Below are 16,615 nucleotides of genomic sequence, written 5' to 3'. Positions count from 1 at the left end.
AGTTCTTCAGAGTGCCTACATGATTTGGGGGTATGATTACAAAAATGTAATGTGATACAAAATATAGATTTACATTATTTTGGTAACTCGGTTTCATTTTCCTGTCCCAGAGTAAGTTTACTATGGAGGAAACTGGCCTGAATTATTTCACATTGACCACACCCGGTATATGGATGGTTATTGTGGAATAGGTGATAAAAAGTTAACCCATACCAGCGTTTGTCTTCTAATAGTTTGTCTCTTTCGTTCATGTTTGTGGAGACGTAAAACTTAAGAATCAAGCACCAAAGCCTTTGTAACTGATGTGCATTATTTTATTTTTCTGTTCATCAATAAGATCATGTGGGAAACAGAGAAGTTTCTTCATGGAAAGAAAATGATTGCTCCTGCATGTCTGAATAATCCAGGGCCCTGTCTGCTGCATAACTCAAGGAAAACTCATCCCGTTAAGAACAATTTGTTTATACTAGTACTCTTCATTTATTTGTTTTCATTGGCTAAAAGATAATAAATCCAACATTAGCTCTGAAATAAGGAAGCAGTTTCTCCTTAGCAGCTTTGTTTATAAAACTGGAGAAGGAAAAAGGGCATTTTCAATCAGATATTTTATTTGTCATTTCAACCAGGGTGGGGAGGGATTGTTGTTAGAGTAGAAAGCAACCTATTTTTGTGGTGTCCCTTATTAACAACAGTTGTTGACTATATCAACATGGAAACAAGCACTGATTTTGAAAAGAAAACCCCTCTCAAGTATGCAAAGTGACTTTTTTCTAAGATAAATATTTATCAGTAGTCCAAGATTTCAAATTTCATCTGCTGTGGGTTTTTTTATTTTTCTTTTGCTTGAAGGAATTATGCTAAACGGGAACATTTGACACTTCATGGAATTTGTGCTTAAAGGCACAACTCTTAACTATTCTAAGAATGAAGGCCTTGAGACTTTTGCTAGACCCTTGAACTAGAGCACTATTTCTTTCATCTCTGGCTCTTGGCATCAAGGTGAGTTCCAGTTAGTGTGTGGTTTCCATGGCACTGTACACGTTACATGCTATTCCCAGCATGCTTTAGATAGCACATCCTTGGTCTGCACAGATTAAAATGTCTTATAGCAACTCATGGATCTGGGTGCCTCAATTTTCAAGGCCCGTTTTGAGAAACCTGAGATCATTTATGAAAAAAATAAAGTATAATGAGTTGGCTGTAGACAGCTTGAGATGAGGTGGTCCTGTGCAGAGACTAGATTCAAATACCCAGAGGCAGTAAATTTGGAAGCAGCAGTGTGACATTAATACAGCTCTGAAGCTGAATGTACAGACCCCCATTCTTTTATGGAGGCTAATTGGCTGAGATGCAACAAGGCTAATGGGTCCAAATGCAACACATTTCATTTTCTCAGCTGGTCCATGCATTGCTTATTAGGAGATGTTTGTAACACGATCCATTTGCTTGAAGTAGAAATGCCTACAAAAGCACTGGAAAGTAGTGAGCATCCAAAATCTCAAATCTTTCACGTGTCTGAAAGCGGCCGTCCCAAACCAAAAGCTTCCAATGTTGTCAATCAGTCTTGGCAATAGTTGTAGCTGGCTTCCTGCTGTAGGAAGTTCAGTTTCATCTGTGAAGCTCAGGCAGGAACCATCGAACCTAGTCAGAGGTGTCTACAGGGTAGATATCTCCACGTAAACCAGTGACCCAGGACTATCTTTAAAGCCACTGGTGAGAAACAGGCACAATACGGGCATGAGCCACCTGACCTGTTTTAGGTGCCTACTAAGCAAATTGCATTCTTCACTTCCCTGCCTGCTGGTGGCTGGATCTCCGCAGATTATGCCGAATGTCGGGAGGCTAGGATGACTAGGTCAAATGAATCCCACTGTGTGTGAATGATAAAGTCAGAAAAGAAGAATGTCTTTATAGACCCATATCCTTGACAAAACAAGTGAATGAGATGATGGGTTAGAGATTCCTCCTGGCTCCTGCACCATTCTTGTCTCTGTCTTCCATGCTGTGAGGTAGAGAAACATCTCTTTGTGAAAAAAATCATAGGATTAAGCAGCAGGAATTGTCCAGAGTTTGGAGAGGGAGCTGCTGATGAAATTTGGTTGCTCACGTCAGCATACAGGCAGCATATCAGAGTTGAGACCTGGACGGTGTCATGGACATGAGATTTTGTAAGCATAGATTTCTTGTATAACAGCACTAGGAGTGTGTCACAATCTTAAATCCTGATAAAACACCCACGATATCTGTACCTTGTGTAGGTGTTCTGCTTATTTTCTTATCATTATCTTATCATTTGGCAAGGACTTCCAAATTAATCTAAGAAATAGTCTGGACATTTGTAAAAATACTCCGTGCGCTGGAATTCAGCAAATACTTATTAATTGAAAAAACACTACCAAAGAATGTGTAACCAAAAAAAGAATAAAACTCTTCAGCTCCTCTCTGTACAATACACAAGGAATATGAGGTTAAAAGTTACATTCCGCAAACATACCTTTTGCTGAGATGTACTTGGTTTGGTAAGCGTTGTGGATATGAGCCAAGGTCTCCAGACCTTGAATTCTGGATCATTGCTGCAGGGAGCATGGAAAAATATAACTTCTGGCTAAGGGAAGGGAGTGGTCCCACGGTCTCCACCTGTGCAGATCTGTGTGGCACTGTTCCCCTGGGAACGTCCGGGTTTCTGCAAGGTTATTTCCAAAGAGAAGTTAAAACCCCAACTGAAGGTCACAGTTACTGAGTAGCCACTCGGTCAGCTGTGAGTATGACATGGGTCACATTAATTAAGTTTTGGTAGGGATTAAATCCTAAACATTAAAAAGTCATTGTCATAAGTGGGGGTGGAAAGCACAACGGTAATTAATTTTAGCAACCCAAGTAAAAAGAAAAAAAATCCACCTTAAACATTGAGCATGGAAGAGGCTACAAATCATTTCACTCTAGAGGTACAGGACATCATGAATCACTGATTTTTGTGTTACTCAGAATTTTTTCTTCTTTGTGATACAGTTTTAGGCCTACACTTCATTTACTTTATTGACCATTAAATTCAGGAGAAAAACATACTAAGGGCCAAACTCATGCCAAGTGCAAATCACCTAAATGCTGTTGTCAGTGTGCTCCATATTTTTATTTGTCTCACATGGAAGATAACAGTTTGCACACTATTACATTTTGGCTGAGAAAAAGGTTCACTGTTTGTGTCTTTATGTCTTATTGTCTATGATACATCTCCGTATTCCTGTTTTTAAGTGGCTGTAATACATTGTTGATATGATTTCAAATCCGTCATATGTTGTTTACGTTTGGTTAATAGAAGTAAAAAGGAGAAATATCACAATAGCAAATTGCGGCTGTAAATGTCAGTCCTAGATAGTGTGACAAATGAGTAATGCTTTGCAATGGTGTGTGAAGAAAACTGGTCTTTTACGAGCACTTCAGAACAGTTTTATTATGACTGACATCCTTCTCAGGGCTGGAGTCCTATCACGCACGATATCCTTCCTGCGTCGCTCTTGGTCGAGTCAGTTCTGTAAGAAACAATCCAGTTTTATTGAAGTTATGATTCCAGTTTGCAAACCCGACAAACACAACACACACATTAGAATCTGCTCTGCTTTTATTGGTATTATTTTTCAGGATTTTTCATTATCAGTAGCAGACGAACATAGCAGTTACAAATCTGAAAATCAGGCTTTTTTTTTTTTTTTACGGTATGAAATACAGCTATGGATACCCAACTGTTTTGTCATCTAAGAGAAAAAATAGGTGTCTAATGGCTGCATGCCATACGTTTTGAGAAATACATGTGTGTATGAATAGCAGAGGGTGCAAAAAAAGGAATTAGAATTACAATTATTATATTTCTTTTAATTTTGGGTGGAATTTGTTAGGTTTTATGCAACAGTGCTAAGGCATCCACTAATTTTTAATGGAACAGTGAGTTAAAAATACAGGGAAGCATCCTGAAGAGTGAGAGACTAAACAGCCATGAGACCGTTAGGAGCTGGTAGAGTCTCCTCTAATTGCACCAGCCTAGATTTAAATTCTAACACCATGTGCTCTCCAAGCACACATTGCTCCTGTGCTTCCTCCTTTTGCGTTTTCTCAACTGCTAAGAGCAATGAAAGGCGCTCCATAACTTACAGTATAAAGACAGCATTGATTTTTACCCTCTCCTTGCTTGTTTTGTCGACTTTACACATCCCGTGTCTAATGTGTAACTGAATTAGGAAGCCTCTTTCTTTTGTGGACTCTGACAGCAAAATGTCAGTATGATCTGAGAGGAGAAGGGTGATTTATGAGGTTTCTGGGATACAGGGAACAGGTGACTTTTACTTAAAAGAAAAATTATGTTCCTTGCTTAAAAAATAATCAGGTAAACTTGATTACTTGTAAAGCCATACAGAGAATATATGTTATCTACAATCGTTCCAGAAAGAGTTTCCTACAGAACAACCATTACAAGTCATTGTAAGTCTCTTGGGAATGGCAGTCAAAAACATCAGCAGTTAATTACTAGAACTTCCTAAATCAACCTTTTCTGGCATGACATGAAGTGAATGGAAGCAATAAAAGCAAGGAAGTGCATTGTGCTTTGTCCTGTCCAACTCCTGTTCGGACAGGCGTAGGTCACAAGCACAAATGTAACCAGGCATGAATTGTTGTTTTTTATTTTAATTCCTGGCCTTGGGTTAAATTAAATCAGCATGCTGGAAAGGCCAAGGTGAAACGTAGGGCCAGGTCTTCAGACTGCGTAAATCCTCTGACTTCAGTTGAGTTGTATCACTGCCACACCTTCAGAGCATAGTCCCTGCTCTAGTAAAGCGTCAAAGAGTACGGAAAAAGTATGCCCTACAATGGCTGGTAAAATAAAGCGAGAAACTGAACAATCTGTTCTTATTGGGGTCTTCAAAGTATTAGCTATGGAGAACGTATGTTGGGGTGCTCCTAAATTTTATGATACACAACTCTGGCAGGTGGAGCTTTTTCTTTGCCTTGCCCCATCGCAGTCGGTCCTGGGGGCAGCAGAAGGGTTGTGCAGATTCTGTGGCTGCTGGAAGCAGTCTGGAAGGAAGAGATTATGTACCCTCATATTTGTTACCAGGTTTGGGAAAGAGAAAATTTTTCATGTGGACCCTGCTTCAAAATCGATTTCTTTGCTTTAAAACCAATCTGCGAAATCTAGAATATCTGCTTGGTAAAGCAGAGTTACTGCTGTTTTTCTCTGATCTCTTCATTCTTGCCTTTATATCTCACAGTGGGGTGGGAGAAGAAGTTTCACCAGCTGATTTGGTGAGTCTTCCAGGGAAAAGGAGTTTTGAGTAGGGATGTGAATGGGGCAGAGTTGCAAGCGTCACACATCTTTGACTCAGAGTGAATGAGAAGGAAACGCGGCGGAAAGACTAGTCTTAATTGGAAGGAAGGAGCCAAAGGGAAAGGCACACAATGACAAATGAGACAGAAGTTGTGTATCAGGAAGAGTTTTATAGTATCTCAAAACCTTCACAGATGTGGGTGAGGAGATGCTGGTGACTGATATAGGGTGGCTGAAAGGAAGAGAGCACGATGAGTTCTTGGCCAGACAGGGTTCCCCAGACCTTGGGAGCTTAATGCAGCCTGGGCAATTAGAAGCAGCAGAACATGATATTTTCGGATCAGCAGGTGGGCAAATCATACTAGGTGCCATGCAGGGGCTGGCAGAAGAGCAATAAACTAGGCAGCAGGCAGGATGCTTCCCTAATCTGTTAGCCTGTGTGATTAAGAGCTAATCACCATAAACACAAAGGTTCGACGAGGACTTGAGGAACTACAATAAGTGGAGGAACCCCAATACCATAATTAGTACTGATGGAGCACTCTGACTCAGTCGCTACTGAGGCTACCCAGGGAGGGTGATCAGCCCATGGTCAGGGCTGTGACCCACCAAGATGGCTTGGCTTGGCCCAAGAAATGCTTCCCAGGTGGCCTTGAAAGCTGCAGGGTTTGCTGTCTTCACAGGAACAGGACTCATAGTGGGATGCAAGGGAGGAACATTTGAGGATTGTGTAAAACATTGTGGGATGTTTTGACGGAAATTGTGAGAGTGTGTGAGACTTACTATAGGATGTTTGGGGGAAGGACCAATCAATGTGGCTTGGGGAGGAGCCAGTGTGGGAAAACAGAGGGATAAGGGGATAAAAGCAGTCTGATGTTTAGACCAGGGCTGCTCATGTTCTGCACTTACTCAGCTCAGTCTGTCCTGTCTCCTTATTAAACTCCATTTCCAAATATTTCCCTGGGCGAGGGGCTCCCTATGCTGCGTGCACGTGTGTGTATGGGGTCTGAGGGCCAGAAGCTGGAGAAGGGGTTGTGGCTCACAGGGCTCGTGTGTCTGTGGGGCCAGGAACCGGAGAAATCAGGGGGTGTGAGTGTTTCCCTAAGGAACCGCAGTCCTCCGTGTGTGTGCATGTGGGTATACCTAATTTGTTCACAGAATTGTAGAACGGTTTGTGTTGGAAGGGACCTTAAAGATCACCTAGCTCCAACCCCCCTGCCATGGGCAGGGACGCCTGCCACTAGACCAGGCTGCTCAAAGCCCTGTCCAACCTGGCCTTGAACACTTTCAGTGATGGGGCATCCACAGCTTCTCTGGGCAACCTGTTCCAGTGCCTCACCACCCTCACAGTGAAGAATTTCTTCCTTGTATCTAATCTAAATTGTATCTAATCTAAACCTACCCTCTTTCAGTTTAAAGCCATTACCCCTTGTCCTATCACTACATGCCCTTGTGAAAAGTCCCTCTCCAGCTTTCTTGTAGGCCCCCATCAGGTACTGGAAGGCTGCACTAAGGTCTCCCTGCAGCCTTCTCTTCTCCAGGCTGAACAACCCCAACTCTCTCAGCCTGTCTTCGTAGCAGAGGTGTTCCAGCCCTCTGAGCACTTTGTTGGAGAGCTTCAAGCCAGACTAGCTGGTGACAAGGGTAAGAGGTCTGGGAACCAGGCATGGGAGAGACCATGGCCCTGGGACCAAATACTGGAGGGACCAGAGGGTTGGCAAGTTGGCTACTGGAGAGTCTGTAGGTCTGAAGCAGTTACTGGAGAGGTTGTGGGTGTGTGTGCACACCCGTTGGGAACAAGTGCTGACCCTCACAGCTGGCTGAGCCTGGGGCCATGGAGCTGTGGTAGCCGCACATCCACTGGGCTCTTGGATCCAACTGCCTCTAACATCTGTCGTCCTGCCCGGTGGTCTCCCCGGTCATTGTCCATCTGATCCTCACTGAACCTTGGTGTTTATAGTGATTAGCTTTTAATCACATAACGCGATGTAAGCCACTAAGGGAGACACCAAGCTTTTGGATACGTATTTTAAGCTATTTTAAAAAAAAAAAAGGAAATAAATTTGACATTAATACTTTTGGGGGCTTTTAACAGCACTACTGGACAACAGCAACCCCCTGAGGCCGTTCTGTGCTCTGAACCTATGGGATGTGAACTTGTTCCTCCACCAATAAAAGTTTCTGAAAGGGGTTGTAAGACATATTGTGTTGAGTTCAGCAACTCAGGAAAATCTCCTCTGGTCCTTCATTCCACTGTAGGCATATGTGAAAGTCACATCACCACTGCTGCTGGTCTGAGGAGGTTTCAAATTTCCCCCTCCACGAGGTCATCTCTCTGACTTCTTGCTTACTAAACACTTCAGCTGATTTTTTTTCTCCACGTCTCTACAGATCTGACTTCTGTGCAATCAACCAATGGATTTCTGATTTAATATTTCCTAGCATCGTTTCTATAATAAAGGTGAACAGTTACGAAATGCCATACCAGTATGTCGTGCCTCGCATCTAATATTAATCACAAATCCAAATTAAATGTCAGGTGCCTGAACTAGAATTTTATTATTGATTCTTAACTCCATGGCACCCCAGTGAAACTCTGAGTAATACCAGGTTCTGTTTTGCTATGCTTTTTAATGTCATGCAATACAAAAAGATTCTTTTTATCAGAAAACATTCAACATCTAGAGAGATTCAAGCAAAGATAATTTATATCATGGATAACTTCAGTCTGTGATCAAAATCCAAAGTGAAGCCACTGCTCTCACAGTAAATGCACATCTACTCTTCTTCTGTTCTTCACGTTCAGAAATATTTTATGCTTAGATGTGTTTACCTGCTGTTTACCAGTGCATGGCCTTTATTTTCATCTGTGGTTTGTGCTTTTCAGTTTATTGCTAAGGATTTTGAAAATAAAGGACTTGTTTTGAATGAAAAGCTAATCAACACATCTCAGTTATGGTTTCCTAGGAAGGCTTTTATAGTCATGGCCAGTTGTTGTGCTATATAAGTCTGCAAATCATACAAAAATTTTAAATGTGAAAACAGAGAGCTGGAGAAACAAATCATGCAGATAAGGAAAGTGATGGTTATCCAGAAGATTTTATCAGTTTCTGTGTCAAACCCATGGCTATCATGTTTCTTGTAATCACTGCTATGTTTACAAAGAAGTGGCCCTTCAGTTTAGAGTAAAATTGCATTTTGTTTACTGCAGCCCTAGTCTGTTTTCCACTGTATGCCAAAAATGGAGCGAAATGAGGGAAAGAGCTTTGGTTTTTTATCCCCTCATGAAAGACATACGGTTATCTTGGGCTGTGAGTGTGTGTGTGAAGTGATGGTCTGCTCTGGAGCACCCCTAACACAGACTGATACCCCAATAACGTAATTTTGTTAAATGCTGTATTCCTCTTGAGGTGGAAGCTGTCAATTTTAATTTTATTCTTGAAATGTTATGTCTGAACTCATCACCCTACACATCTTTTAGGGTCAGATGAAAAGATGCCTCCTCCTGACCTGCCTTTTACAGCTACTTTAGGAGAAAACAAATACACTTCTGAACGTGGAGCACAGCATACAAGACGATTTGTGACTTCAGAGGATGCTTCAAGGGACCCTCTGCTTGCAACTGTAACGGTATAGATTTTTTTTTTAATGCCCCCCCTTCTATACAAGGATCATAGCCAGTGGCATCTGTGTGCAGATGGAAAAAAAATATGGCTGATGGAAAAAAATATGGCTGGTGGAAACAATAAAATAAAATTACAAAATCAAATGTAATTTTCTGGGGTTTTTCTCCATGCTCTTTCTGAACTTGCAGAGGGTTTAACTACTTGTTCCAGCGTGAGGATCAGTGTCATTTACTCACGACAAACTCTTTATGATCTCAGACCTCAGCAGGCTGTCCTCCAGCTGAGATTTTTGAGCGATTCCAGTGCAGTGTGTAGGAAACGGCCGCTGGTGACATTATTCTGCTTTCAGCGCCAGTGCCAGCATGTGCCAAAATGATTGCTACTATAACAAATAAACTAAGCCACGCTGCAGTTGCCCTTTGTGTAAATTAGGAGTGAGAACTGTGAATGCCCCTAACATTCTCCAGAGCTGAAGTATAAAACCGCTGCTTTATCCAAAATTAACAGCATGTGGCATCCCCACTTAAGATTGTATATGTCTTTCTGAATGCACCCATGTTGTAAATGACACTATCATTTATTATTAACTTGTTAATATTTGATGAAAAGGCCCAGTTTAATAAGCTTGGGGAAGCAAGCAAGAGAAAAGACATCTGAAAATAATGGAGTCCCCAATATAAAGACATGAGTAGATAACAGCAAGCGGTTGTGCTAGGATAGAGTCACAGCACACAAACTCAATCATTTTGTTCATCGAGCCCCTGTACCTGAGAAGTTCAGGGATGACAAACTCTTTTAATGATCCCTGAGCACAGCAAGTTACAAAGCAGAAAAGGTCCAAGCCAACTGCATTTGCTTAGAGCGCTGGAGCTCTAAGCTGATGGTGAGAAAAAGAATAAATCTCAGAAATTTTTAAGCAGTTCCATACTACTGATTCAGAATCCCATTTAAAATAAACAGGTGAACAAACTGTAATGTTCTAATTGTTTTCACTCTGAAACTCTCAGTAAATATGCAAAAGGAGAGCCAAGTCAGTGTTGAATATTTAGGAATATACTGCTTTAAGTAAAAATAAAAAAGCAAAATTGAAAGTGAATAACCAAAATGTCCTGGTTGCACTTCTGCAATTTGGAAATGAAAGAAAAAATATAATTGCAACAGCAATACACGATTGCAGTAAGGTGAAGGGAAATTTAGAGAAGAAAGAACATAACTTCAAATCAAGGACATACAGAGTACCACTGTCCAATTGTCTTATGTCTATTTCTGTCCTGATATACTTAAGGATATTTGGGAAAATATTTGTTGACTGAGTTTTATTTTTTCCTTTCCTATTTCTTAACAACATGGAGTTTGAGAATAGAACTGATACCTTCATACTCTAACATGAAGGATCTCATTGCAAGATCAAAAAAACTTTCCCATGTGAATTTAAGTGGATATTGCAAAATTAGAAATGGAACATTTCTATGAGGATTAATCAGAGAACTTCTGACTTGCCTTTAAATATTTCTCAGTATTCATCAGTATCATGGTGTCTTAAATACCTCCTGTCAACATTGGCGTAAGATGTGTAGAGTAATTCAGAGTAGAGCCTTACAGGCCTACACATTTCTAATGACCAACTAATGAGGCTGACTGCATCTTTACCCATGTGCTTCTTTGAGAAAAAAGACAGTTATGACAAGGAATGAAGGAAACCCATTCCATTTAAAAGTTCAATATCCCATTAAAAGGCTTTAAAGGTGAAATTCCCTTCCTGTTGAAATCAGTATGATTTCATTTCAAAAGGAATAGGATTTTACTAAAAAAAAAAAAAACAACAAACCAAAGCTGATTTTGAGGTATATGGAATCAAATAAAACTCTTCTGGGTTCTTAATTTGGTAGCTCCCAAAGCATAAAATAAATGAAATAGTGTGTAAGCCAACTGAAGTCAGAGATCTGTGCGTTAGTCCATTGGGCTAGCCTAGCTCAGCTGCATTCAGCGTTACAGGCATGGTGCACTGTCAGTGCTTAGGTTGAGGATCGTGGTCAATGATGTATGGTTCCCCACACAAATGATCACAGGGCCACTTCCAGATGAAGTAATTGCGTGAGCAGTTAAAGATTCTTAGATAAAATAAGCCTTGATTTAAGCAGAAAAATTCTGTTCATTTGATGTAAAAGACCTATGTCCATTTAACTAAGAATAAGCTACACCCAGATACTCTTTTTATCAGTTAATCAGAGTGAAAGCTTTTACAACAGGGAATAAATTGCTACATCTATGCAGTTTTTACCAAAGAAGGAAAAATGCAGAGTCATCAGCCAGGTGAAAATAATCAGTCAGGACCTGACAAATGAAGGAGCGTTGACCAAGGTTCGTAGGAAAAAAAGAAAAGAAAACATTAAGAAAACTTGGAACTGAAACAACCAAATCACTGATTCAAACGAAAATAGGGATGTGAAAAAAGCAGTGCTGCTACCGAGGCAAACGTGCTGAAAAATTAGTCTGGGCCAGAGCAAATGGGACCTTACCCTGCCCAAGGAGGCAGAAGAGAATCATTACTGCCTAAACTCTCACTTAACGTTCCCTGGGAAGCAATTTATAGAGAGCACAGCACGTTCTCCTCCTCTCCTTTTAGGGAAGCTGTGTGCAGTGGGTAATCCTGGAGCCTTCTCACGCCAAGGAGCAAGAAGAATCATTACTCTCTATCTGCTACATTTAATCAACGTCTTCCTAGGCTTATTCTGTAAGAATAAGAACTGAGAAGAGAACAGAAATCTGTCACACACGGTTCACTTTAATACCAGAATCCCCAAGACATCCCATCTTCTCCCTTTTTAAAGACATTTCTGGAAAATTAATGGCATTTTTAAATGGTTTTCACAATTTTAGAGCTGTCAAGATGATGAGAGCTATAGGGACTGTTGTTATAATGACAGGGACTCCCTCGCTTTCTACCTTTGTGCTTAGAAACAATAGACCAGATTGATCCCATTTCCATTTAAACCTCTGAATGAGATGTCTAAGTTGTGGTATATTTGTCTTATGCTTCAAATAATATCCAGAGAGATATTCTTTCCAAAAAATGATTCAGATTTCACATTCTCCTGTAACGATTGGGTCATGTAAGCAATAAGAGCTTGTTGCCAGGTAATGGAGGCCAAGTGATTGGCTTCCATCCTTTGAATCTCAATGTCCCAGGTTTTCCTCTACTAACAACATAGGTGAGTGAAATATTTCACAGAATTCGCTTCTTTCTGCCGCCTACAGCAAATTGTGCCAGTGCCGTCTAAGCAATTTTCTTAAAGCACACTAATATCTGAGGAAATCCCACGAGCTAAATTGTGAACATTTCATCACAAACTGTAAGGGAAAAGATGTTTCTGCTGCATGACAAATATCAGAAAAGAGTCCATGATGGGGTTAAATCACCAGCAGGAAAAAACCACCACCAAAATTCAGCTTCTTGAATTTGATGCTTTATTCCAAACTCAAACATCTCAAGAAAAGTGATCTGATTTTCAGAAGTGTTTTTCTTCCCAAACATTTACCTACCCATGCATATAACCATCTCACTTGAGATATATGATAGTGAAAATATAGAACTGTCCTGGTTTCAGCTGGGATAGAGTTAATTTTCTTCCTAGTAGCTGGCATAGTGCTGTGTTTTGGATTTAGAATGAGAAGAATGTTGATAACACACTGATGTTTTTAGTTGTTGCTCAGCACTGCTTATGCCAGTCAAGGGCTTTTCAGCTTCCCATGCTCTGCCAGGGGCACAAGGAGCTGGGAGGGGGCACAGCCAGGACAGTTGACCCAACTTGCCCAAAGGGCTATTCCATACCATATGGCGTCATGGGCAGTATAGAAACTGGGGGGGGTTGGCCGGGGGGCAGCGATCACTGCTCGGGAACTGGGTGGTGGTGGGTGGCAGGTGGTGAGCAATTGCATTGTGCATCACTTGCTTTGTATAATATTATTATTATTATTATGTTCTTGTTACTATTATCATTACTGTTTTACTTTATTTCAATTATTAAACTGTTCTTATCTCACCCCAGGAGTGTTTCTCACTCTTACTCCTCCAATTCTCTTCCCCATCCCACTGGGGCAGGGGCAGTGAGCGAGCGGCTGCGTGGTGCTGAGCTGCTGCCTGGGGCTAAACCACAAGAACCCTGCTTTGTAATTCTGAAGCATTAAGGGTTAATAGGTAAATAATGGTTAAATTCATAATGGTTACAAAAAATCTGGAAACTCAGGGTACAGCAAGCTCAGAAGATGCCTTGTAATTATTCCTTTTCCATGTCTTTCTGCTGCTATTATATAATAACTAATATTCGGTAACCACAGTCTAAACTATACATCATCGTATCTGGCATAAATCATTCTTATCCCCTGCTGGCTCCACAACAATTTGGAAATGAAATAAAAACAATATTCCCCTTTCTCTTCTCATAAATCTGTGGTAACTTCCTATTAGGTTTTATTTTACATGTCAGAATAAAACATGGATGAGACTCTAGGGTGCACATAGTCCTAGGCAGCAGTTTAGTTTTATTAAAATTATTTGCATCTGCTAAGACGCATATGAAGCTTACTTGATTTCTATTTTTTCTTTCCAAAATCCCTGGCACTACACCAAAGTGATGGATTTTAGAGTTCTGACCCTTAAGACTCCTGTCAGCAAACTGAGGATGTAATTTGCTTTGAGGTTATTATAGCTCTGAAAAGACTGAGTTAGATTTAACCTGATACTGTTTGAATGAGTTTACAATCGAATAGAAAAACAAAGATAGAGTAATGGTTCATATTTTTTAATGCAGGCATCTGAGATTTCTTTACATCAGCATAGATCAGCACTGTTGGAACATTGGAGAGCTTTTGAGATTATTTTATTTTTCATTTGCCTAACAAGCTTGATCACAGTTGTTGAAGATTTTTGCTCTATCTTTCTTGGAGAGAAAATATTAATTTTGCAGTGACGGAAGAAGGTGTTTTAGGGAGGCCTGAAGCTAAACAGAACTCTGTGTGCAGACAGCATCTGTCTGTTCTCAACAGGTAAGTCTTGTCAAAGACCTGGTGGTTCAGCTCAGATGATTCCTCAGAAGTTCTTATTTGGGTTTGAAACTTAAACGTTCTGGAAATCAGCCTGGAACTAGCATGGTTGAAGAACAAAACAAAACAAAACTTTCTGGAAGTTACTTCTAAGGTGATGGACATGTTCTCTGAATTTAAAATGGAACAAAGGTTGCTTAATTGTGTTGACTGGGTTTGAAATACCACGAATCCTACGCCTTCCTCATAATTCTGGCAGACTGATGTTCTGTCCTAGCCAAATCTCAGTTGTACTAAAGAAAGAAAATATGTAAGAGAAAACATTATTTCACAGAGTCTGTCATTTTTTCACTTCTCAGGAAAGGTACAGAAGAAAATTTAAGTGGTTTTTCATTTGTTCAAAAGCAGTTTATCATCAAAAGGATAGAGCAGAAAGGAAAGTCTATTTTTCTCTGGTATTTTTCTCTATATTTTTCTCTGTACCTTGTGAATAAACTTTTGATAGCATTTCAGTTTATGTTAAAGTGATTCAAATTCTATGATCAAATTTTATGCAGTATTTGGCTTCCAGAAAGAGGGAGAGTGAAAGTGGGAGATATGTTGACAGACAAACCACAGGCTACAGTTAGAAGGTTTCTTGTTGTGATTTCTGTCAAAAGAGTTTATGAAATTCCCTGCTATCAAGACCATGTTACATGTAGGTAATTGCAAGAATTTGCTGCTGAATGACTAAATTAGGAATTTTGAAATTTTCATCTGGGTTTGGGGAAGAGTGGTCTTTCAGACAGATTAAAAATTGTAATTAAAGAAAACAAACCAGCAAAAGCAGAGCAGATTGTAAATGAGAAATGTAGCCCAACAGAACTCTAGAAAACAGTGTTATAGGCAAGCCTTCAGCCAGACTGTCTCTGACAAAACACTTTCCCAACTGTTCAGCAACTATGTGCTTTTCTGCCAAGGCACATGAAATAGTTCATTATAAATAAATCCATTTATCTATTGGCAAAGCTATCGAGAATGTAGGTGGGGTTATAACACCATGTCCCACAAGTCAGAAGGGTCCAAGCCCCCATGAGAGGTGAGGCTGAGGTTGTGTGGACGCCCCTTGGTGAGCCCTCCATTTTCAAACCTACCACCTTGACCTCTCCTGGCCTTTTACCCTTTGGAAGTCACCTCCAGCTATGTCTCTCCTGTAACCTAATATGCTTTTCTGGTTACACGCCTCACACTACCTAACAACATTTCATCAAAATACATTTCTAATGAATATGTTCTGGATTTGATCCCACCTTAGAGAAAAAGTCCAACTGATTTAAGTGGGAGGAGGATCAATTTTTTGTTGTATTCTTTTCCTTAAGAATGTACCAAGATCTTGTGAAGCACAATCAAATAAAGCAATTTGTCTCTAACAGCCTCTCTGCCTCTCATGAGCCTTAAGAGGCTGTTCAGTTCATTAAAAGCACCTTGGAAAATGTTGCTCTTGGAGACAATGGAAGGCAAAAACATGGTTAGCTACAGATGAGCAAATTCTTTTCAAAAATCCGGAAATTAGAATCAAGATTTGGAAATCTTTTCTGCTCTGTGGCACCAGCAGTTCCTTCTCACTACACTTGGGAAGGATTATCTGAGCAATGTTGCTTTCACTGTCATGTGTTTCAAAGATGCCAATAGAGTGTACCGTAGCCAAGCCAAGCAATACACACCTTCACCGCTCTGTCAAGAGAGTCGTGTTCTTTAATGGCATTTTCCTCTCATGCACTGGTGCAACATTTTGTGCTGATTTTCCAGAGCTGGAAAACCAGCAGAGAATGGCTGGGAGTGCACAAGAGCATCCGCTGGAGGAGTACTTGTGTAGAGACTGCATGCTGGTTTTGAGCCGGTATTTTCCTTCAGGGAGGTGCTCGTGACTAGTGATTTGAATTAATACAAGCCAATTCAAAAAGCTAATTGGAAAAATACAGGGGTTTTTTTTGTTTTATGGTAATACCTACAGACCCCAATCAACCTTGTGGCCCTTTGTCTTGGGCATTGTACACTTAAACTGGGTCTATGCTGTTAAATTAAAGACAACCAGGGCTGAAACTTTAATCTTCCTTAATGATCAACTGTTAGCACCCTCCCTGAAACAGTTTTGCTCCATGTAATTTTTCGCTTTCCCAGACAATACTCAGAGATGGTTCAAGTAATATCACAGGTCAAAGACTGTTCCCAGTAGGCGGTATGGGTGAGGTCACTCTTTTTTTTTCACATGGAAGAAAGTTTAGCCAATATGGCCACGAGATGAATCACACCACTTGCCTTCAGGGCCAAGGAATAGGTCCTGGCCTGTTTGTGATACTTGTGTTGATGTATCCTTTTGTAATAAGAGAAAGGGCTTGCCTTTTAATACTTGTAATCTCAACAGAAAAGAAAAACAAAAGGGACAAATCAAAGAAATACTATTATTTTCCAGATGGTACAAATTGATTAAAGACATGTTTACTTAGTGCAATGGAGCATTATACAGGCATCCACAAGCTAGTGCTGACCTGTGGTTGATACGTGTTCACCACAATAACGGACAGAATATCTTTGTTGCCCCATTAAACTTTAGAAGTTGGTTCAAATTCCATGTCACTCAAAGACCACT

Source organism: Pelecanus crispus, chromosome 2, assembly GCF_030463565.1.
Source record: "Pelecanus crispus isolate bPelCri1 chromosome 2, bPelCri1.pri, whole genome shotgun sequence".
In the NCBI taxonomy this organism is placed as follows: domain Eukaryota; kingdom Metazoa; phylum Chordata; class Aves; order Pelecaniformes; family Pelecanidae; genus Pelecanus; species Pelecanus crispus.
Note: the sequence above shows the minus strand (reverse complement) of the source record.